Source organism: Buteo buteo, chromosome 17, assembly GCF_964188355.1.
Source record: "Buteo buteo chromosome 17, bButBut1.hap1.1, whole genome shotgun sequence".
NCBI classification, from domain to species: domain Eukaryota; kingdom Metazoa; phylum Chordata; class Aves; order Accipitriformes; family Accipitridae; genus Buteo; species Buteo buteo.
In genome coordinates, this window is record NC_134187.1 from 8,425,035 (window position 1) to 8,448,091 (window position 23,057).

At 41.4% G+C, this 23,057-nt stretch overlaps 1 protein-coding gene across 2 annotated transcripts in view; it reads right to left on the reverse strand.

Moving 5' to 3' along the window:
- KLHL29 (kelch like family member 29) overlaps nt 1-23,057 on the reverse strand; it is a 409,774-nt gene that overhangs the window by 325,470 nt on the left and 61,247 nt on the right. Inside the window, exon 2 of one of the 2 annotated variants that reach the window (XM_075049045.1) lies at nt 13,430-13,536. The gene's annotated coding sequence lies outside the window, so the exon portion shown is untranslated. Of the gene's footprint in view, nt 1-3,847; nt 3,929-13,429; nt 13,537-23,057 lie in introns of those variants that run through there. The other variant, XM_075049044.1, reaches the window with a different exon arrangement.

The following is a 23,057-nucleotide window of genomic DNA, read 5'->3' on the forward strand; positions in this document are numbered from 1 at the left end:
CTGCTAATCACAAGAAATGTAAAAAGATTAAGAGGTGATGGTTGCCAGTAAGGTTTTTAAGAGCATGTAAGTGCTGGAATTCATTTTGGGATTAAAATTCCTCAAGAAAAAAAAAAAAAAAAGAAAAAAAGACTAGATCATAAACACAGCAGCCAGTTTCACTTGTACTGTCCACAATCCATTCCCATGGATTAAAGTTAAAAAGAGTGGAAAAGTGAAATGTATGCCATGACTTACACTGAAGAGTCCTAGAAGGGCTTTAGTGAAGAGAAGCAAGCATTTTTACTCTGGTACCTACGAATTAACTACTGTAATCTAAAACATATTAGAATACTGGGTTTGGGTTAGAGATTTCACTTACCAAAAACCTGCCTGAACAAAGTAGAATCACAGCTTTTAAAGGCACTGTAACAGAAATGATGATGGCATCTAGTATTCTTCCTACTGAAAGGATGCAGATAAAAGAACACCTTAATTTCCTGGTTTGTTTCCAACTGGTTTAGATTCACCTATATGATCTATTTATGTTCTTAGTTACCAAGGACAAGTAAAGCTCCCCACATAAAATACTCAATCTGGAGTGTGTAAAAGAATCCTCCCCAGGAAAAAAAGAGAAAAAAAAATCAGCTTTCAAAAACCTCAAAATAAATACTATCTTTTAAAAACCAAATTTGAACTTTGGACGGAAAATTTTACTAAAAAGCCATTTTAACCAGTGCAGACCACAGCATAACGTGGTCAGATTCCCTAGCTCGCTTATAACAGAGCGCTCTCCATCAGCAACAACTGCAAAGTTCATCACTGTCACCCTCGGCCACCACCATCCCAAACTGCACAGTCTGTAGCACAACATCTCAAGGAGAACACAGATCTCTGCAAAGCCCATCGGTTTCCCCACAGGCCTGATGGACAGTCAACAGGTGTTCAGCGGTGAGGCCACCCAAAACTTGCCTCTCTCCCACAGTGTCCCAAATTTATCCAATGATTCAGAGTAAAATTCAAGTGCCACCACGTGATTTCATGAGCATTCGCTCTGCTCAGCTGCATTCCCTCCTGGGCTTCCAAGGAGCTCAAATGTTGATTCAGACCAACCTCTTTTCACTCATTAATTTACCTTCTGTAAATATGGACCTTTCTATTCAAGGGGTTGAGGAGTGGTGTGGAATGAGACCACTTCATCATTTTCTAGCACACCTTTCAGTCAAGTGCTTCTGGTGCATCTGTCTGGATTTTCAGACTCTAAGACTGCTTTTCCCTTCTGTTCCCCCAAAATGAACATTTTTTCCAGATGTCTGTAGCAGAAGCAGAAATAACCATCTTCCAAGAGTTATAAAACAGTCATATTAAATAATAGAGGTGAAAGCACTGTGTATGATTTCTGCAGAAATCTCTTCAGTAGAACATATAAATTTATTCACTGCATTATGGAACAGTTTGAGAAAACAAGATCATACAATGTACACTGCCTCTATTTAAATTGTTTCATTTCTATTCATGAGTGCTCTGATTAGATACACTGAAAATATCATCAGTAAGAAATAAATAATTCTGCCAAATTAATAGTTGTTGATTTCTTTTACCTGAAAACGTAAGTAGCATCTCATTCACACTAGATAAAGCTGCTATAATTTGGATGCATCGATCTTGTTGGTTCAAGTCTACACAGCACAATGAGACAGGTATTCATCTACGTTTTCTTAATATTAAACACCTTCTTTCAAAAGAAGTTCTTCAGTGAGTTAAAATGGGCTAGTACATGCTTTGCTTGGAGAGGCTCAATAGCCAGCTGGGGGGGGGGGGGTTCACCCTGTAGTTGTTTTCCCCCAATAGTGGGTTGAGAGACATAAATTGCTTCAAATGTAGAAAATGGTTTCAAAATGGTATTTAGGGAATACAGGTAAACTTTCTGTACCTGACAAAATTCATCTCAAGCTCAGCAAATGTTCTTTAATTAGTAACACCCTTCTGCCTCAGAAAAGAAGTGGCCAGAAGAAACCATCACTAACATAATTAGATGATGGGAGCTATTAACCAGCCCCAAACCAAGGGCTCCCCAGTACCTCCCTCCCTGTAAAATATTTTGCTGGAGAAACATAGGAAGGGATGGATTTCTGCAAATGGAGCAGAAGATGTTATTATTCAGCAGAAAGATCAGACTAATATTTTGTTTGAAAAAAAAAAAAGACACTAAAACCATAGAGCTAATACGTGTTTTAGACATCACAGAATGATGAATGTAGTATGTCTGCTCAGCTTACGAACATCTGAGAAAAAGCCCTCTACATTTTTGAAAAATTCATCCAGTTTGACTCGACAATGAATTCTTCTTCTAAAAATCAAATATAATTGCTGTAACATTTCGAAAAATCTAAATGCACAGCTGAGTACCTTAAGAGCACCCTGTTTGCAAAGCAGCCAAGTGATACACCTCAGAGAGCTACTGTTAGCTACTGCAGGCAAGATAAATCAAGAAAATGCTGAGTTGAGGTGCAATTTGACAGTTATTAGCAGAACAGGAGTAATTTGATGAAGAAAAAAAATCTGACAATATCTCAGTTCACAGCAACAGATTTTAGAAGCCTATTTGCACATAAATTGGAAAAAACAATTCTTGCATTAGAAACTGATGAAGATGAAACAATATACCCTAAATCCTAACATATTTGAAATTATTTTCTTTGATTCAAAGCTGATAATCCTGTAACAGGCAGTAACTAAACAGGGGTTTACCAGACTTGCTCTGCATGCTGAAGAGACTGCACGGTCAGATCCTGATCTAGGGCCATTCAACTATCAGAATAACCGAATTTATGGCTATACGCACCTTTGTTTTTGCCATTTGAAAGCATCTACAGTGCAGAGAACATTCGGCTGTGTTTTAAGCATTAGCAGCATAAATATCCCCTCGTGTAGCATATACTTCACCACTTCTGGTTTCCCATAAATCAAGCACACAACCAATCATCTTTTTTATGTTGGACGTTAATGGCAACTCTATTATTCAAATCCAGGCTGTGTAGAGTTGCCTTTCACGGGGATGTAAAGCAGCTCACGAGCAGGCTTACGACTGTGCAAGGGAAGACTCAAATCTGGCCATGATCTTCCCACTACAACCCTACCGCCGCCAGAGAGGTGATATTCCGCATCTTTCAATTTATCTCATCTGTGCAAAAGGCTTTTTAAAAAAACTTCCATAAGCAGGAAGAAAAAAAAAAAAAGAAAGCCTTTTGCAGTCTAAAAGAACTGCCTCTGTGTCCCCATAAACATTCAGCATAAATGTTTTCACTCACATACTCGTAAGCGAAGATGCTGTTCTTTACTGCATTACAATTAGACGCATAGATTAAGAGATATCTTTCATGTCATTACATCAAACTCTTCTACAAATGTACAAAGGGATTTTATAGATTGTCATCTTTTCTGCTTACCACTGAATTTTCACACTCAGTGCGAAATGCAGAAAAGTGAAAGATACCTTCCCTATGTTTACAGTGCCCACCAAGAACCATTGTAAAACCAAATAAAACAACTTAGCTATGATTTAAGCAGCAGAAACTGTTTTCCCACGAGGTTTCTTTTTTTCTCTCCCGTTCCCCTCATCTTTCAGTTCATGAGGACAGGGAACATGAAAACTAAATGCATTTATGTTTAAATAATTCATCTTTTCAGGCACATCAAACCAAGTACTAAAGTTCATCCACAGGGCTGGCCAGATTTAGCTGATTCCAGTGGTATTTTAAACAGCATTCTGGAGAGCTAGTCACAAAAGGTTGCGAGGAAATGCTCAACAGCTGCGTTGATGGAGTTGTTTTGAAACAACACATGTTGAAACTCTACCTATTCTTACCGAACACAGCTGACAGGGAGATATTACCAGCCATCCCGAACTGCCGTTGCATTTTGGAGACTCATGCTTGCACAAGAGATGCTTTGTGAGAGGGGTGAGCTCTGGCACATCCTGGGAAAACGAAGATAATTACAAAGGCTGAGCATCATTTTCCTGCCAAGTGGTGGGAAAACATGCGGCAACATAAAGCATCTTTAGGAGCACAAGTCCCACAGGGTTGACATCCGCACTAGCTGAATTGATCCAACGAGCCAAGTTGCCTTAAACTAAGGTCTCATGGGGACTAAGAAGTGAAGCGATGGTAGTAACTCTACTCCTCTTTAAGCTATGGAGGAAAATAGAGAGGGCTTTTGTATATTTTTAAACATCCTAAGAAGTACAAACAATGGATTTACTCTTGCAAGAAGTCTAACAATATTCCTCTGTAACCTTTACCACACTTGCACTTCAAGTCATATTTACTGTGCTAAATAAACCATACCAAATTCTTGCAGCTAAAGGGCAGGGAGGGAAATCTAGGGACATGGGTTTTGTTTTTTACTCCCTTAAAAGTCAGAATCCAAACTTTCAATTCTTAATATTAACTGCTTGCTTTAATAACACAAGTGGTCTCTCTCCTTCAAGTGGTTATCAATGTGTTAGAAGAAGAGTCTGCAAAAGGGCACCAGAGAAATCGGTCTTTCACGCAACTAAGATCTGTTCCTCTGATTTACACCAACAAATTCGCGTTGTCCAAACTAAGTTAGAAAAAGCAGCAAAGAAATAAAATTAAATTTCAGGATACAACAACAATTGACAACAATTTTAGCAACAGTGCTTTGCCTGTGTAGGAAGTGGGTGATTGAAGTGAAGAAATCATTTTGCCATGTGGAAACCTTGAGCAGGTTAGTAACCCGCTTCCGTACCAGAGATGAATTTTTGCAGTCAGGTTTGTATCTTCAAATTCACTGAACTGGAGATTTATTGCAACAAAAACAGAGAAAACCACTGGAGGGATGTGTTGGAAGTGGAGCAGGACAAAAGGAAAACAAACACAGAAAATACAATATTCTTGGATTTGCAGTGCAACCCTCACTGATTTATTCCAAATGAGTTTGTGTTTCCAGTCTAAATTAACATGGCTCGTAATACTATAACCCAAATCACATAGAGATAAGATTTGGTAAAGAGGTAAGTTTTGCAGAATGTGTTTTGGATGAGCATCATTAGAAATAGCTCAAAATACCTTTAAGAAGTATCATCCTAATGACATGCTTACTCTTGAGGGGAAATTTTGAGCCCTTCAGCAGAAAGCAATCTCACTGCAAGCAGGACCTTAATGGCTTTGAGCTACTGTTTATGCAGTGGGAGCCCTCTTTAAATCAAACATATTTAAAAGTGTCCTTGTTCTAAGTCGCCTGTACTGGGCACCCCATCACAAATTTATGTCCTCATGCTTTGCAGAGTAATGATGTCCATATACCCACATAAGCTGTCTGTGAGCAACACGGACTCTTCCACTTGGCTAGTCTTCCCGCATTAGGTGAGAAAATTAAGTGCCTCATAGTCCTTGCATGTGGAAGCCACTCTAAAACAAAATGTGCAACATTTATAACATATGCATAAAATACGTGTTTGATGAGAAAATGCATGTTAATTGATTCTGACAAAGAACTACCACAATACAGTCCATCATAACAAAATGCTTACAGTAACGTCTATCGGATTACAAGTTTTGTTGGTGATGTGGAAACCAGCATTCATTTCCTTCCATCGTAAAACAAAAAGCTTGCTGTAACCTTTTTTTTTTTTAAAGCTTAAAACTGAAATTTTTCTTACTGTAGCCCAGCTGACAGTGTTAGTTGTGGAGAAGCTCGCTTCCAGAGGAAGTGGAAAGTAAAAACAGAGTTACTGTGACCTTAATAATAATCCTGTTTGCATATTACAATACATTTTCCTACTGTAACATGGCAAAGTCCCTTGTGTTCTGGTCAGAAAAAGTCATCTTCCAGTAAAAGCATACTGTGATCAATAACATTTTCGTAATATATTATATTATCTCTCACTGAAACACTTTTCCACTTGGCATTTCAAGCTGCCGAGTAGGGGAAATTCACGACAAAACTAAGATGGTAAATGAGATACTGCAAATTAATTCCATCCAAGAGCAATCTTTTCGTTCGTGAACAATTTGACAAGCCTGTGTCGTCTGACTTCAGCAGAAGCTTTCTCAGCTTTCAAATATACACGAAACAGAAGAATCTGCTCCACTACCATACCAATCTTCACTTTAGTCTGCATAATTTTGTGTTGAAATACATTATAGTTTCAACAACCAACTTTGAGACCAGAATTGGTGGGGCATACTCTAAATATTAGTTTGGAAAATAGACTCGGAAGTCTGCAATATCAATTTTGAAATGCTATTTTCAAGTCACAGCCCAGAGCATGGCAGAGCACAGGAATCCTGCTCTTTTCAAGCCATTTTGCCATGAAGTCGCCTGCAATCTGATCCTGCAAAGGCCCAAGTGATGAAAATGCCAGCTGAAGGATCTCAGTTTGGTACTGGCAAAGTTCAAAGACAGCTTTGTAACAATGGGCATTACAGTAAAGTACTTCTCTATATGCATGTCTGAAATTACTTTTGCTACAACGAGTAGTAGCTTTATTCCCCCCGTGGAGCTAATGTCCTTACGCAGGCTGAAACAGTGACCCGGTGGCACGCAGCCGGGAGCAGAGCCTATGCTCCTCACCTTCTGCATGAAAGCCCATCATCATTCTAGCAACAGCAACGGTAGATCCAGCTGCATTACTGAGAGTAATTGGTGTTTAGCATGGTCCAGAAAGGCATGATCCTGCAAAAAGGCTTGGGTCCACACACGATATTGTCAGTAGGATTACTTCTATGCACCCGATCTCAGCAAGATTAGGTACAGAATCGCTGTTGTATTAATATCTCAGCATAAGGAATAAGGGGCAGGCAGTTGTTGAATATTCATGCTTTAGCAGTGCTCTCTGTATGAAGTCTCTAGCAGGAACATGTAAAGGCTGTACCAACACCCTGAAGAGTTTAGCATCCAACACCCCAATTAAAGAGATACTTTAGTATGTACCCTGTTTTAAGCTCACAGGGCATGCTCACTGAGTAACTGTATTCCTACAGTGAAGGATGCACTCAGTTCCTGTACTTAATCAAGACTCATGTTGAAAACAACATAAAAGAAATGGGAGAAAACGGATGAAAATTTAATTTACATCTGCAAATCTCAACACCTCATGAGATCAGAAACATGTAAAGGGGCAAACAACTCATCTACCTAAGAAGTCATTCATAAAAGATAAACATCCTTTTTAGTTGTGAAGAAAATGCATGCAGGGGAGATGCACAGTACTCAGCAGTTGATGGAATAAATCCAAGCAGCAGCAGATACATTTGTGAGAGAGAAGGGGCAAAAATGAGATTGGCCCCACTGATAAGCAGGAGCATAGATGACACTATAAGCAAACTCGATGGGAAGGACAAAATAATCAAGGTTTTGAAGGACAGGACAGAGTTTGTCGGGTTTTTTCATTGTGTTTTTTTGTGGATTTTTTTTTTAAACAAAATAAATTAGGCAGCAAGTCTTCATGTAAATGAGCACTTATAAAACAGCCTTTCTAGGTGAATAATTTCTTTTACGATTAATAAAATCTGCAATCTGAGTAACAACGTTCTGATGACTTTTTGCCATTTGCAATTATCGCTCATCCTGGCACCAAAACCTCATTATTATTAAAGATGACAAAAAGAATACTTAACTGTTTCTATAAAAGGACTTAATTTTTAAAAGAATCCCAAGTTTCGAAGCTTTGTTTCTACTTCCAAATCTTGAATGTGAAAAATGAGGCCATCCTAGCAGCCCTTGTGTATGTCTGCTTCGATTTCCAACAAGTAATTTGGATAAAAGCATCTAATTTGTACCGTAACACAACACATTACAAAAGCATACTTCTTTGGTTTAAAAACAACCTACAAAGAGTATGGAGTTAACGGAACCCTGTATAGCTACAAGCATGTAGTTTATGCTACAAACATACATTTGCCTTTTTTATAGCAGTTTTCTCCCAAGGAACTAAAAGCATTTAACAGTTACCATAGGACTCACAGCACTCTCGTGAATAAGAGTATATAATCTCCATTTTAACGGCATGGAAGCCGAGGCGCAACTATTACAAAGGCGGTTGTGGCAGAGATAGGAACAGGAACCATATCCAACTCCGAACTCTGTGAGTAAATCCAGGCCTACCTGACATGTATTATCTATAGCCAGAAAGGAACATAGGCATTTTCGTGTTGGCACCTATAGAGACTTTATTATGAACGTTGCCTGTGCCTCGCTCCATCCTCGCTCCCTGATGTAACAGCACAGCAAAATCAGAGCCCTGTCAAAAAAAACCCCAACACAGATGCTGTTAAATGGACGCAAACACACAAAAAAATACTGCCTGATGCGTAGGTACTTGACAAACATTGATCCGAGCTCTTTATAAACACAGATCTCCAGTTTGTCATGATTTAGTGGATGGTTAAAGATCTGGAGCACACAGCGAGCCAGACTCTTCCCAGGGCACACAGTAAAAGAGGCAACAGGCACAAGCTGCAGCAAGGGAAAATCTGTTAAGATATAAGGAAGAAAAATTCAGAGTGGGTGCTTAACCAGTAGAACAGCTTCTCAAGGAGGCTGCAGAGCCCCCATCCTCAAGGGTGTTAAAGGACTTGCCTGGACACAGACACAGCCCTGAACAACCTGCTCTGCCTCTGCAGTTGGCCTGCTTTGAGCAGAAGGTTGGACAAGATGACCTCCCAAGGTCTTTCCCAAACTGAATTATTCTATGAATATCATACCAAAGACAAGTGAGGTTATTCCTTGGTTTCTCTGCTGCATCCCAAAGCTTATCACAAATTCATACAAAAAGTTTGACCCCAGAGTTCTGTGACTTTTTCTACTTCATTCAGCTTGCTCCTTCTCCTGAAAATGAAGACATGGAACAAACCCAAATCTTTGCTTTCACCCATCGAAAAACTACAAAAATGAAAAGCAAAACGCAATAACTCTGTTCAAGCTCCTGAACACATGTGGTCATTTGAGGTCTCACTTTGAGTTTACATACCTTCAGGACCCTCTCTCCTAAGAAAGACTCCAAAAAGCAGTCAGTCTACTGTGCAGAGAGACCTATGGTTATTAAAATAACTGCATCACAGAAACAGCTCTCAACTTCTTAATTTCAAATTCCTCCTCCCCACCCACACTTTTGTAAGAGGTGCTGCATATGGTGAAAACCAATTCAGTCTGAACCAGAAAAAACTGGGATTAAGTACTTCCTCAGTTGGAATACAAAAATTGCAACCACACGTGATTGTCAGGATATACAGGGCTACAGACAACATGCATAAATACTTTTTATATTCTTCAGAAAAACTAAGCGAGTTAAAAGGCCTTTTAAGGGGAACAGCTGAGCTAGGAATATCCAAAAACAGTAAGACAGGCAAGTGTGCAACTCCTACATGCAGCCCATTCCCAGAAGGAGACAACGTCCATCCGGGAATTCAAGCCCCTTTCAAGCAACTTCTCACGGATAACAGAAGCCTTCAGGAGGAAGCCTGGACACAGGTGGCTTCTCATTTCCAAATTAATTTTTTTTTCTTCTTTTGTTACAACGAGATCACAGCCATGGTGGCAGAAACACCCACAGGCATACCATAACCTAACAGAATAACTTTGCAATAATTTGATATTCAGCCTAAGACTATCCTCAGCATTTCATGTTGATGTGACTAGGCAATGCTGTAACTTATCACAAGCCGTATTTGCTAGACATTCCCCACCACAGAAAGTGAATTAAACTGTCACTCATCGCTGTATGAGCTGCTCTGGTGTAACTACTTCTTCATGAGTTGGACAACATTCCTCTGAATTAAAAACAAAACACTTTGTTGCAAGTTAAAGTCTTCATCCTCATTTCTGTACCTTTTCTTTTCCTTTCCACTTCTCTTATTTTCTGCTCAACTATTTTTCCCCTGACTCAGTATGTTTAACCCTCTCTGCTCCACTCACCCCCTCAACACTTTCTTTTGCTCCCCTCCTTGGTAGATATAAACCAAAGAACTTGCACATGAGCTCCAGCCACCCTGGCCAAACTATTAAATATGATCTGAGCACTAACTACTGATGCCCTCTTGGTCCTTCCCCTAAGGCCACTTACAAGTAAACCAGTCAGCAAAGCTTGCAGGAGCACAGGAGCACGTCCCCCTTCCCCAAGGACCAGCTGATCAGCGTGTCAAGCTAAGGCTGAGACTGTATTCCTGAGTGTCCATTTTCTGGCATATCTCCCAACATACATGTTCGATGAAAATATAGGAAAAACAGATACATTACTCATCATGAGGGCTACTAAAAAAGTAAAATTTGGAGAATGTTTGATTTGACTATAATCACAGTTGTTGGTATCTGCAATTTGCAGCATTACACACACATGCAGGGACAAACATAAAGAAGGAATATAAAATAAAAGCCTTATTCTAGTTCAGACTCAATTTCCAGCAACAGTTTCATAGATGTATTATTATATACACTATTTATGACTGTGTACTGGCAGCACAGAAAAAAAGGATTAAATATACTCTCCCGTACACACTTGTACACACCTAAGCATACACACAAGTTCCTGTTTTACCGTGAACATACTAATGATAGGAATTGAAAAAGATTTTTTTAATTATTAAAGCTACATTGAAAGCTTTAAGCTAGTTGCTCAGGGAAATAGGCCCATTTCCAAAAGTGAAAGATTTGGAAATGGACTTTCACTGTTTCCAATGAGTAGTTCAAACTCATTTATGGGAGGAGGCTGCCAGAAACATTACGATCAAGATGCATTGGGGATACTGGGGTGTTCAATAAGGAATCCTGTGAAGGAACAGCAAACGCTGCAAGTAAGGATTGCACAACAGTATGTGAGAATGATTAAACAGATTAAAAATAGGAAAAAAAAAATAGGACTTGGTGGTCTTGGCAGACAGCAAGTAGAACTTGAGTCAGCAATATGCCCTTGCAACAAAGGCCAAGCGCATCCAACCTGGGCTGGGTTAGCAAAAGCACAGCCAGCAGGTCCAGAGAAGTAATCCTTCCCCTTCCTGGAAGATTTGTGAGCCCTCCAGAACAAGAAACCTTTGACATACTGGAGCAAGTCCAGTGGAGTATATTGGTGGCCGGAACATAAACTGAGCTCCTACAGACCTCACTATGTTTTCCAATTCCTCAAAGGGAATGTATAGAGAAGACAGAGTGAGCCTATTCTTGGAAGGACACAGAGATATGACAAGAAGAAAGAAGCTGCAACAATAGAAAAATCATATTATAGATGAGGAAAACAGCCTTCATACGGTGGTGAAACATGGCAACAGGGGCCCTAAAAGTTTTAGAGTCTGCATCCTTGGAGACACTCAAAACCCAACTGGATGTGGCCCTGTGCAACCTGCTCTAGGTGATCTTGCTCTGAGCAGGAGTTTGGACTAGATGGTCTCCACAGGTGCCTTCCAGACTGAATTATCCCACAAATCTACGTATCTGGTTGGGAGAAGACAGAAAGCTGGTCAAAGGAAGCCAAGAGGACAAGAAAGGTATCAAACAGCACCAAGGGCCAGGAGTAGCTCCATGAAAAAACAACCCAGAGGACTGCAAAAAGAAGCTAGGCAAGGGGTGAAGCAATGTATTGGTTTTATGTGGCAAGGTTTTGGTAGCGGGGGGGGGGTTACAGGGGTGGCTTCTGTAAGAAGCTGCTGGAAACTTCCCCTGTGTTCGAGAGAGAGCGAGCCCATACCAGCCGGCTCTAAGACGGACCCGCCGCCGGCCAAGGCCGAGCCCATCAGTGATAGTGGTAATGCCTCTGGGATAACATTTTTAAGAAGGAAAAAAAACTTGGGATGCGGAGAAACAGCCGCGGGAGAGAGGAGTGAGAACATGTAAGACAAACAAGCCTGCGGACACCAAGGTCAGTGAAGAAGGAGGGGGAGGAGATGCTCCAGGCACCGGAGCAGAGATTCCCCTGCAGCCCGTGGGGAAGACCCTGGTGAGGCAGGCTGTCCCCCTGCAGCCCAGGGAGGTCCACGGGGGAGCAGATCTCCACCTGCAGCCCATGGAGGACCCCACGCCGGAGCAGGTGGGTTCCCAAAGGAGGCTGTGACCCTGTGGGAACCCCGCGCTGGAGCAGGTTCCTGGCAGGACCTGCGGATCTGCGGAGAGAGGAGCCCGTGGAGCAGGTTTTCTGGCAGGACTTGTGACCCCGTGGGGGACCCGCGCTGGAGCACTGTGCTCCTGAAGGACTGCACACCGTGGAAAGGACCCACGCTGGAGCAGTTCGTGAAGAACTGCAGCCCGTGGGAATGGCCCACGTTGGAGACATTCGTGGAGGACTGTCTCCTGTGGGTGGGACCCCACGCTGGAGCGGGGGAAGAGTGTGATGAGCCCTCAGCCTGAGGAGGTGAAGCGGCAGAAAATAACGTGTGATGACCATAAACCCCATCCCTGTCCCCCTTGTGCCGCTGGGGGGGCTTGGTGGAGAAATCCGGGAGTGAAGTTGTGCCCAGGAAGAAGGGAGGGGTGGTGGGAAGGTGTTCTGAGATTTCGTTTTATTTCTCATTACCTTACTCTGGCTGATTTGTAATAAATTGAGCTAATTTTCCCTAAGCTGAGTCTGTTTTGCCCGTGACGGTAATTAGTGAATGATCTCTCCTGTCCTTATCTCGACCCGCAAGCTTTTTGTTTATATTTTCTCCCCCCCAGGTGAGGATGGGGGAGTGATAGAACGGCTTTGGTGGGCACCTGGCGTCCAGCCAGCATCAACCCATCACAAGCAAGAAAAACAGCAGGTTGAAAGAGAAGGTAGAAGCAGAGGATCAAGACTGGGGAAGAGGCAAAAAAAGAAAAACCAAATCTGTCCACTAAATTACACTTTCCTCCAGTAACTGGGAAGTGAAAAATCCCACAAGAGTCATTCAACAATGAAGTCAAGTATTTAAGTTTCTACTCTGATGTGCATAGCAGAATTGGGCAAGAGAGGGAATCAGTTCTTACTTTCCCCTCCCCACACCCCAAAGAAACCAAATAACCTTTAATCTCCCTTTTCCAAATATTTAAACTTTATTTTGCAAACCTCACAGATATTTATAACTATGTACATTATGAAGAATGTTTCATGTGTAATATAAAAATACATGCACACTTGTCAGCTTAAAACTCAAAATGTTCACTACACCCAAGTAAATTTTTACAATTTTGTAAGATATAGGCCTATGAATCTGTACGCATAAAAAACTTTGTTCCCTGTTGGAGTTACAGCAGCAAATTCAAATACTCCTGAACAGGTTTACAGCATTAGCATTCATCCTACTATGTTATTTTTCTATTGTAACACAGATGCTCAGTTGCACATGCTCCAACAAGAACTTGCTGCAGTCACTGAAAGGGAAAGCACAGCCCAAATTGCGTTTGTGCAAGCAAATAAGAGACCATTAAAACAAACAAAAAAAAAACCCCAAACAAAAAGAACCAGTATCTGCACACTTACCCTGCGATATCCAGAATCTGTATCAAAATCAGCCTCAGGTGTAACAGTCAGTAAACAGGACTGCAAACCCTTGCATTTAGCAGGAGATTTCTGGGAAGCCAGATTACCTAGAAAGAGTTGAAAAGAGTTATTTTAATACATGAAGTCACCTATGCTAGATAAGAATAGGTTTCAAATGAGCCACAGCACAAGAAAAAGATAGCTGCACAATGGGAGACCACCATGATCAGCATGAAGAATTTAATCCCCTGAAGGTGACAGAAATTTTTTACGAAACACAGAGAGTTAGATGCTGGTAGATACTTCGGGTTTAGCATAGAGCATCTTAATACCCAAGATAATATGGTGTTAACCCTCTAATCAAGGATGTGGAGGAGACTGGAAAGAGCACGGTATGTTGCTTCATTAGTTGCTATCAAAGAGAGAACGAGTTCAAGCATTTGCAAAAACAAGGCAATCTAGGATTATTTAGAAGTTTAATAGTGTCCTAGAGTCTTTGGTAACACAGGGTTTCCCCATGAAATAAAAATAATCCCTAGAGATAAATTTAAAGAAATATATCTCATTTTAATGCCCAAAGTAAAATGACTATTCATTAAAGCAAAGCAGTTTTATACCTATGTTCTCCATCTCAGATGTAATATATATTGAAGTAATCTTTATGACAGGAAGTGGCATGTAATCCTGCAAGAATGAACTGCTGTCATTATCTGCAAATCAATACAATTTTTTTTAAGTGGATGTAACAGTACCTATTGATTTCATGTTTTAAGCACTGGAGTTTCAGTTTCTACCAGGAAGATTCTCACAATGACAAGAGAGCTGCATACAAGTAATTGAGTTGATGCAAACTAATTTGAAGTTTACAGTGCACTTCCCTTGAACAATGCAATCAGTGTTTCTTTCTCATTACCTCAGCTTAAGCTTTTTTTATTTTACATAAACTTTATGTTTTGTGTAATTATAATAATTTCAAGGTGGTATAGTAACACTTCACTAATCCTACCTGCAAGCTGTAGAAAGTTCACCATGCAAGATATCTCCCTATCCTGCTAGTGTGTTATTACAGAATGTTCGTAAGACTTTTGCCATGTTTAAATAGCCTAACCAAATAATACCCCTTGTGAAAGCCTAAAACTGGCTCGGCACTGAAGAGCTTACAGTCCAAAAAGGTGTGGTGAAGGTGAGGATGGTAAAGGAACAGGAAACAGAAGCACACGGAAGAACTAAATGCCTTATCTTAGATCACTTCATGGATCAGTCAAGCAATGAGCTCCATTGGGTCGTGCTCTATTCCTTTAAGAGAGTTTAATAAAACTGGTGAATTCTTACTATATTCCTGCAAATGAAGCATATAGCAACTTTGGCTTGACTAACCAAATGGCTCATGTTGCAATAAATGATCTGTAATGAGAGCTGGGTGCAAGGCAAGATGTACCATCACACAGAACAAAAAAAAATAATAAAAAAAAAAGATCAGACCACTATAAAAAAAAGTTTGAAGGGATGGATTAGAGCCAGGTGACATCCCAAAATTAATCTCATAAAGCAAACAAGGAAGCAAGGACAGGTAGCCTGGGAGGAATAGAGAAACTGAGCAGCCAGTGATCAGGTTAGGAAACGCAAAGCCCTGATATAATTAAATCTAGCCAGGGATGTCAAGGGCAACAAGAAAAGCTTCTATAGGTATGTTGGTGATAAAAGGAAGGCTAGGGAAGCTGTGGGTCCTCTCTGGAAGGAAATGGGACACCGGGTTACCAGGGATATGGAGAAGGCTGAGGTACTCAATGACTTTTTTGCCTCAGTCTTCACCAGAAAGTGCTCCAGCCACACTGTCCAAGTTGCAGAAGGCAAAGACAGGGACTGGGACAATGAAGAACTGCCCACTGTAGGAGAAGAGAAGGACTTCAAGACCATCTAAGAAACCTGAAGGTGCACAAGTCCATGGGACCTGATGAGATGCATCTGCAGGTCCTGAGGGAACTGGTGGATGAAGTGGGTAAGCCACTATGCATCATATTTGAGAAGCCATGGCAGTGTGGGGAAGTTCCCACTGACTGGAAAAGGGAAAACATAAACCCCCTTTTTAAAAATGGAAAAAAGGAAAACCCGGAGAACTACAAGCCATTCAGTCTCACCTCTGTGCCTGGCAAGATCATGGAGCAGATCCCTCTGGAAACTATGCTAAGGCACATGGAAAATAAGGAGGTGATTGGTGACAGCCAGCATGGCTTCACTAAGGGCAAAAAGTGCCTGACAAATTTGGTGGCTTTCTATGACAGGGTTACAGCACTGGTGGATAAAGGAAGGGCAAATGATGTCATCTACCTGGACTTGTGCAAAGCATTGGATATTGTCCCACACAACATCCTTGTCTCTGAAGTAGACAGACACGGATTTGATGGATGGACCACTTGCTGGATAAGACATTGGCTGGATGGTTGCACTCAAAAGAGTTGCGGTCAATGGTTCGATGTCCAAGTGGAGACCAGCGATGAGTGGCATTCCTTAGGGGTCGGTATTGGGACCAGCGCTGTTTAACATCTTTGTCGGTGGCATGGACACTGGGATCGAGTGCACCCTGAGCAAGTTTGCCGACAACACCAAGCTGTGTGGTGCAGTCAACACGCTGGAGGGAAGGGATGCCATCCAGAGGGACCTTGACAGCCTTGAGAGGTGGGCCTGTGCAAACCTCATGAAGTTCAACAAGGCCAAGTGCAAGGTCCTGCACATGGGTCGGGGCAATCCCAAGCACAGATACAGGCTGGGCAATGAGTGGATTGAGAGCTGCCCTGAGGAGAAGGACTTGGGGGTATAAGTGGATGAAAAACTGAATATGAGCCAGCAATGTGCACTCACAGCTTGGAAAGCCAACCATATCCTGGACTGCATCAAAGGAAGCATGACCAGCAGGTTGAGCGAGGCGATTCTCCCCCTCTACTCTGCTCTCGTGAGACCCCACCTGGAGTCCTGTGTCCAGCTCTGGGGTCCTCACCACAGGAAAGATATGGACCTGTTGGAGCAAGTCCAGAGGAGGGCCATGAAGATGATCAGAGGGCTGGAGCACCTCTCCTATGAAGACAGGCTGAGAGAGTTGGGGTTCTTCAGCCTGGAGAAGAGAAGGCTCCAGGGAGAACTTATAGCAGCCTTCCAGTACCTGAAGGGGGCCAACAAGAAAGGTGGAGAGGGACTTTTTACAAGGGTGTGTAGTGATAGGACAAGGGGTGATGGCTTGAAACTGAAAGAGGGTAGATTTAGATTAGATGTAAGGAAGAAGTTCTTCACTGTGAGGGTGGTGAGACACTGGAACAGGTTGCCCAGAGAAGTTGTGGCTGCCCCATCCCTGGCAGTGTTCAAGGCCAGGTTGGATGGGGCTTTGAGCAACCTGCTGTAATGGAAGGTGACGCCCATGGCAGAGGAGTTGAAACTAGATGATCTGTAAGGTCTCTTCCAATTGAAACCATTCTATGATTCTATGAAACAGACAAAACATTTACAATTTTTAGTCCTTACTTCATGCAGAAAAGACAGAGCCCTGCCTAACCACTAGCTAGCTGCAGGTTAGTTTCTTGAAAATGTAAGTCATGATAATACAAGGAAGAAGCACATGAAAGGCCTGGGGAGTGGGCAGATTTGTAAGCATGTCATCCATGTTATCCCCCATCATTCCTGTCCTCTCTGTCATATAAAGCTCGATCTTCCTCCTTAGCCAGCTTTGTTTACAGGATTAGACTCAACTCACTTTGGAGTTAAGGCTTTTCCAATAGCTGGTCTCCTTATTTATCTGTTTAACACTTCTTGAACATGTTTTTGAGACATTTCAACTGAGTATTTCTGAGTTTCACGACATAACTAAAGAATTTAGCAAGGACTGCCTAAAAAAGCTAAAACAAAAATAGAACTTTTTTTTTTTTTTTGCTTTTTGTTTATTGGAAAGAGTAGTGTTTTCATGAAGCAGTTTATGGAAAGGAAAGAAAAAACTCAAGGGAGTCATTTCTCCTTTGCATAGTGACTCATCATATCATAGTTACTCCATCGTCTCCAAGGGCAACATGAGGCCAGAGCTTCTCTGGAAGATCTCCTTAGGGAAACATCCACTTTTGAAAGCCACCTCAGGACTCTTGTTCCAGGACTTCACAAAACAGAAGAGCAGCCTTTGACAGTAATAAAAAATAAAATGGGTTTCTGATAGGCCTGAGAAACCAATGACGGTTTTACATGAAGGAAACTTTTTTCTTTCCCACCTCAGTAATGAAAGACATGAAGAATATTTACAAAGTGCACTGCAGATTCTCGATGGCAGTGCCATAGGGAAAGGCAAAACAGACCTCACAGCTGGATATGGGACATCTGAAGAAAGAAGGATCAGAAGGAAAAAAGGAACAAGAAAAGCAATAATCTGTCACCATGAAAATGGTACACAAAGATGGGCTTAGAGTTCAAAATATGTCTGCTTTCTCCTGAACATGCAGTCCCAAAGGAGAGTCAAAATTATTACTTGGGGCAACACAAAGACAGGATTAATGGTCTTTACTGTTTAACATATTGCAATTTACATTATTTACTAGCATTTGGGTGGGTTTTTCTTCCCCCACTTCAGAAAGTCTCGGCTGTTTATAGGAAAGGATTTTAATCTTACCAAAACTTTACTGCAGTTGCCATTGATAGAAGTGAGGAGAGTAGCACCTGCCAGGCAGTTCTGAACCACTAGAATAAAACACTGAAAGTGGATGAGGGAGAAGTACAGCAAGGAGCTTTAAACACCAAAACCAAAAGTTGCCATCTCTCACCATAGTGTACTACTGTAAAGGTAAAGCCTCAATTCCCTGTATCAATACTTATGAAGTTGAAGGTACATTACGGAAGCCTTTAGCAGCAACCTCATCTTTCCTTTGGGAGCCTAACAACCTTGATACGGATGAGTCACATATCCTATACTGTATCTAAGCTTCCAAATTAAATGACTTGAAGCAACGAGATGGAAACCAAGCATCTGCTTTAGATATTTCATCATTGTAGTAGCAATCTTCATGAAGTAGGCAGCTCATTCTTCAAGGTAAAACTAGCAGAAGGCCAGACAAAACATGGTATAAGAAGATGGTGTCAACTGACCTACCTCATCAACATGGTCATCTTCATGAAGGGATGGAATAAATCAGAAGCATCTTTGGCTCATAAGACCTGGTCAGCGAGAAGCAGGTCTGGATCTTTTGGAAAAAGCAGCTATATCAATTGAATTCCCCTGAACTTCAGCAGTTCTGGGTTGGACAAAATAGGCCAACCTGCACCAGCAATGAGATACGGTGACAGCACAAGCAGCTAATGGAAAGCTCACCATGCTTCAGCTTTAAGTAGTAAATTAGAAAAGAGGTTTCCAAAAGGCAAGGAAGAATGAGAGAAAGAATGATTTCATATGACGTCAAGTCAAAACCACACTTTTCTTACGCAGCAAGACACTGTTTCAGAGCTTCTCTGTTACAGATGAAGCATCCAAGGGTAATACAGCAGATCAGCTTATCCACCAAGAGCTGTGCAGGATGAGAGAAGCATATACACATTTAAAGAGCATCCTCCCGATCTGAAGTAAGGTGAGGAACAGGCAGCAACATTTGGCAACTCAGTACTGCAATGAGGGACTGTTCCAGAGCTTCCCTGAAGTAGAGATCACCCAAAAGCCTGCAGCAGAGGCGCACAACATGGACCTCAGTGAAGATGCAACACACCACGCAGCAGCTGCCCACAACGTCTCGCTTGGAGTTGAAAAAAAGTAATTGGAAAGGAAAAAAGGATAAAGCCAAGGACATGGAGACAGTTATTGTAGGTTAATTAATCAGAAAAAGTTTAACAGAAAAAATATTCTATGAAAGCCTGCCTGTGCAGACAAGCTATAAATCAACTGTGAAGCACAAAGTGCTTTAAAAATGCCCTTTACAAGCTGCTCTGCACTGCAAACATAACCTCCTCCACATCAGGTACCACAGCTTGGGGCATGGTCTGAAGAAAGGGAATGAAACACTCAGCAGAGGCACGGCTGGAACACACTCTCTTTGCAAATAAACAAGGCAAAGGAAAGCAAATAAGGAGCGGGGGGGGGAAGACTCCAATATAAGGCATAAACACTTACTAGGCAGGCTAAGTAGATGTTTCATAAGCTGTAAAAGAAGGGTACTTATAGGCAGCGTACCTGGCAAATCAAAATCAGTCATCTTGCAAACAGCCGAGCTTAGCACAACTGGGAAGCCATACGGGAGTTAAGTACAGACTGACGTACCCAAAGCTCTCAGTGGTGCGCAGGTTAGGCACTACTGCTGTGCTCTCCCAGTTATCTTTAGTGTATTTAGTTTGGGACTATTCCAGCTCTACAAGGAAAATCTCTATAATGTCTGGTGTGACCTGTTGTCCTAACATTGCCAGAAACTGAGCAAGTGGTCTGAGACGGGAGTAATTACGGATCCCACAACAAGCTACACAGGCTCTGAAGTTGGGCAAAACTGCAGCCAAGAATTGCAGGCTTGGATAGAAAAAATAAAACACAGGGCTAGAACTGAAGGGTGCATCCATTTTCACAGCCCCACTTGACTTTATGGGAAGGAGTGACTGCTCTACACCATGATGCCTGCAGAACGCTACTGTGTATGTTGACCCTAATCTATTATTTATTACAGAATTTACAGATCTCTCTTTTCCCCAACTGACAACCAGCCAACTACTAATTTGCAGGCTGAAACGCTGCAAGGTTTGCAGACCCCAGAGCATTTGCAAGCCAAAAGGATTCCAAAATGCTTGGAAAAAGCCTGGCACTACTGCCGGTCCTCATCAAGGTCCAAAAGAATTTAAGCCGCAGCCACCAAGACTAAGGAATCATGGGAGAAAAATGACCAGATAGGAGGATGTCTGCACATGCCTAAAGTGCAAGTTATTTATATAAAGCTTTTAACAGCAACAAATGAGAGCATCACTGGATGTACTGTCTAACAGCCCCGGGTTTGAAAAGATAATTGCTGGATTCCTTAAGACTACTTGGTATGTTTTACTCATAATGTTTCTTGCAATCACACTCATGTCTCTGAAAGCAGGCTGGGAACTATTAACATCTCTTCATCAAAGATTCAGACAGACTGACAGTAACCCTGAGGTTATTCAGTGTAATACTTTTTCAGAAGTCCCCCACACTTGACTGCTGGCCTGTGCTTCAAAGAGTTAAGCTGGGGAAAGGGAAGGAGAGAATAATTTTTGTTCAGTAGCCCCCTGTGCCATTACACTGATGAATTAACTCCTCCTATGACATGAGGTAACTTTTGAGAAAACATTTGTGGTTTAGAACTGACTGTTCAGTTTGTATTCCTGCATGGATAATCACTTCTTTAAAAGGAAGTATACATCAACAATATTCATGGAGAGCTTTATAAGAGCTTGGCAAACATTTCTGACAAAACAAAAAACTCAAACAGAAGGATTACTCATAAAATGCTACATCATCAACTCTCTTGACAGGCATCTGGATTATGCTGCTCTTTAAAATGGAAAAACAAAGATGTCACTTCGAAGTTTAAATGGAAACAATGAAATATGCCATTAAAAATATCAGATCATAAACAAAGCTATTTTTGCAAACTCAAATGCAATGAGCAATTATGACAAAGTTTGCCAAGATAATTTACACTTTTTTTCAAAAAATACTTTTAAAACACTGTAAGATGTACAGATATCACAGATTACTAATGAATTTATAGACCTAGATGATCAGACATCCAGCATTAATAGTCTATCAAGTCTCATCTTTTGCTTCAAATGGCCTTTAGCTGATGCTCTAAATGAAGTTAAAGCATACAGACCTGCCCACCTAAACAAAACTCCAAAAGAAAATGCCGACAGATACTTTAGGAGCCCATCCTCAGAGAACGTATTTCACTATCCTTTCCCTAAACCATATTAAACATAGAATTGCATTATCCAGACATCAATTAACAATTCCTGTGTTATTCTGTAGCAAGACTCACAACCAGATGACTGTGATGATACAAATAGGAATTTCTTACTCATTGTAAGTTTATTTATTTCTTCTTTCCCAGGAAAAGCTCAAGGAAAGCTACTGAGATGCGTGGAGTTCAAAAGAGATACGCAAAATATTCACATGCAAAAAGAGACCGCTGAAAAGACTGCTTATTCAAACGAATGCAGAGTTCTAATGGACCTGCAATGTTCAGTTCAGAATTGTTCACCCGAATATTGAGGTTTCTTTGAAGACAAACACACACAGTCTAGTAAAAGGGGTAGATTTCCCTAAAGTGGAGTCAGCTTCTTCACAACTCATTGAAGTCCACTGGCTTTGCTGGAGATTTGATGAAGGTCATAGGCAAGTACATGTGTTGAAAGGTCTTTTATTACTTTATTGAAGCAAAGACTAGCAAAGCTATCTTCTTCTGAAATGGTTTGAAGGCATTGGGATTAAAAGGCTGAAAAGTTTTAGGACAGCTTGACTAACATATCTACCCAACTCCGTTGCTTCACCAAAGCAGCTGGAGAGACTAGCATTCAAAGCACTGCAGCATTTGAGAGTGAAAAGACCTCAACTTCTTTGACATCAGGAACCGACTTTCTGCAGTTCAAGGTCTTTTCCAGTTTTTCCTCAAAAAAGTCAATAGAAAAAGCAGAAACAGAACAAAAACTATTGGATTTCCATTTGCAGATGGTTTTTAATAGAAAGTCCTACTCTTCCAGTAAGACTCTCAGGGACTATCAGGGAGTCAGGTAACATAACCAACTGCAGGTGATGTGAAGACAGCCACATCATACTTTTTGTAGTGTAGGAGGAATGCTATTCGGCAGCTGGAGAGCAGCAGGATAGGAACAGGCCGCTGCAAAAAGAGCCAGGGCAGTGGCAAAGTAAGTACCTGGCTCTCAGCAGACTCTTCTGTGTCCCTCCTTGACTTACATGAAGCCTTGCACAACGCAGAGACAGACTGAGCAGAGAAGAGGAACTGCATTTGGCTCATGATGTACCAGAGACAGCAGGGATGAGGGGAAAAACCTCAAAGCTCATTCTGTTGGGTCTGATGCTACAAAATGGAAATGGAGAGCACAGTATCATTAGCTCGAAAAGAACAGCCTGTGCTCAAAAGGGCAAAAGCAACTGTTTCTCTTACGATCTGAACTAACATTGCCATGCCCCAAGAGAAAGTAATATCCTTACACAATATTTAGGTACAAAATAGTCTGAAAGGTAAAAATACAGCCAAGGTGATAACACTGCTATAGTGTGGTATGGCCAGAAACATACTGCATCCCAAAACGGTTTTCAAAGCTATGAGTGTCCACCTAAAGGAGTTACCCTTTGGGTATAGAGGGACTGACAGAAGTCAACTGATTCCCTAAATACACTCTCCATTTTCTCTCAGACTCATTTTGGACTGACAAGTTGACCATGGCAGGGGAAACCCTCTTCTCTTCACAGGGACCAACACACTATTTACTGACTAGATAATCACAGCAGTCCCTTTTTGACCTTAGTCCGATTCTTTTGCATATTATAAGGCACAGCACTCAATTTCTTGCCTTGTTCTGGAAGAAAAAATAAAAAACCTGTCATGATTACCAAATTTCTAGTGATGCCTTGGGGGTGTTGGTG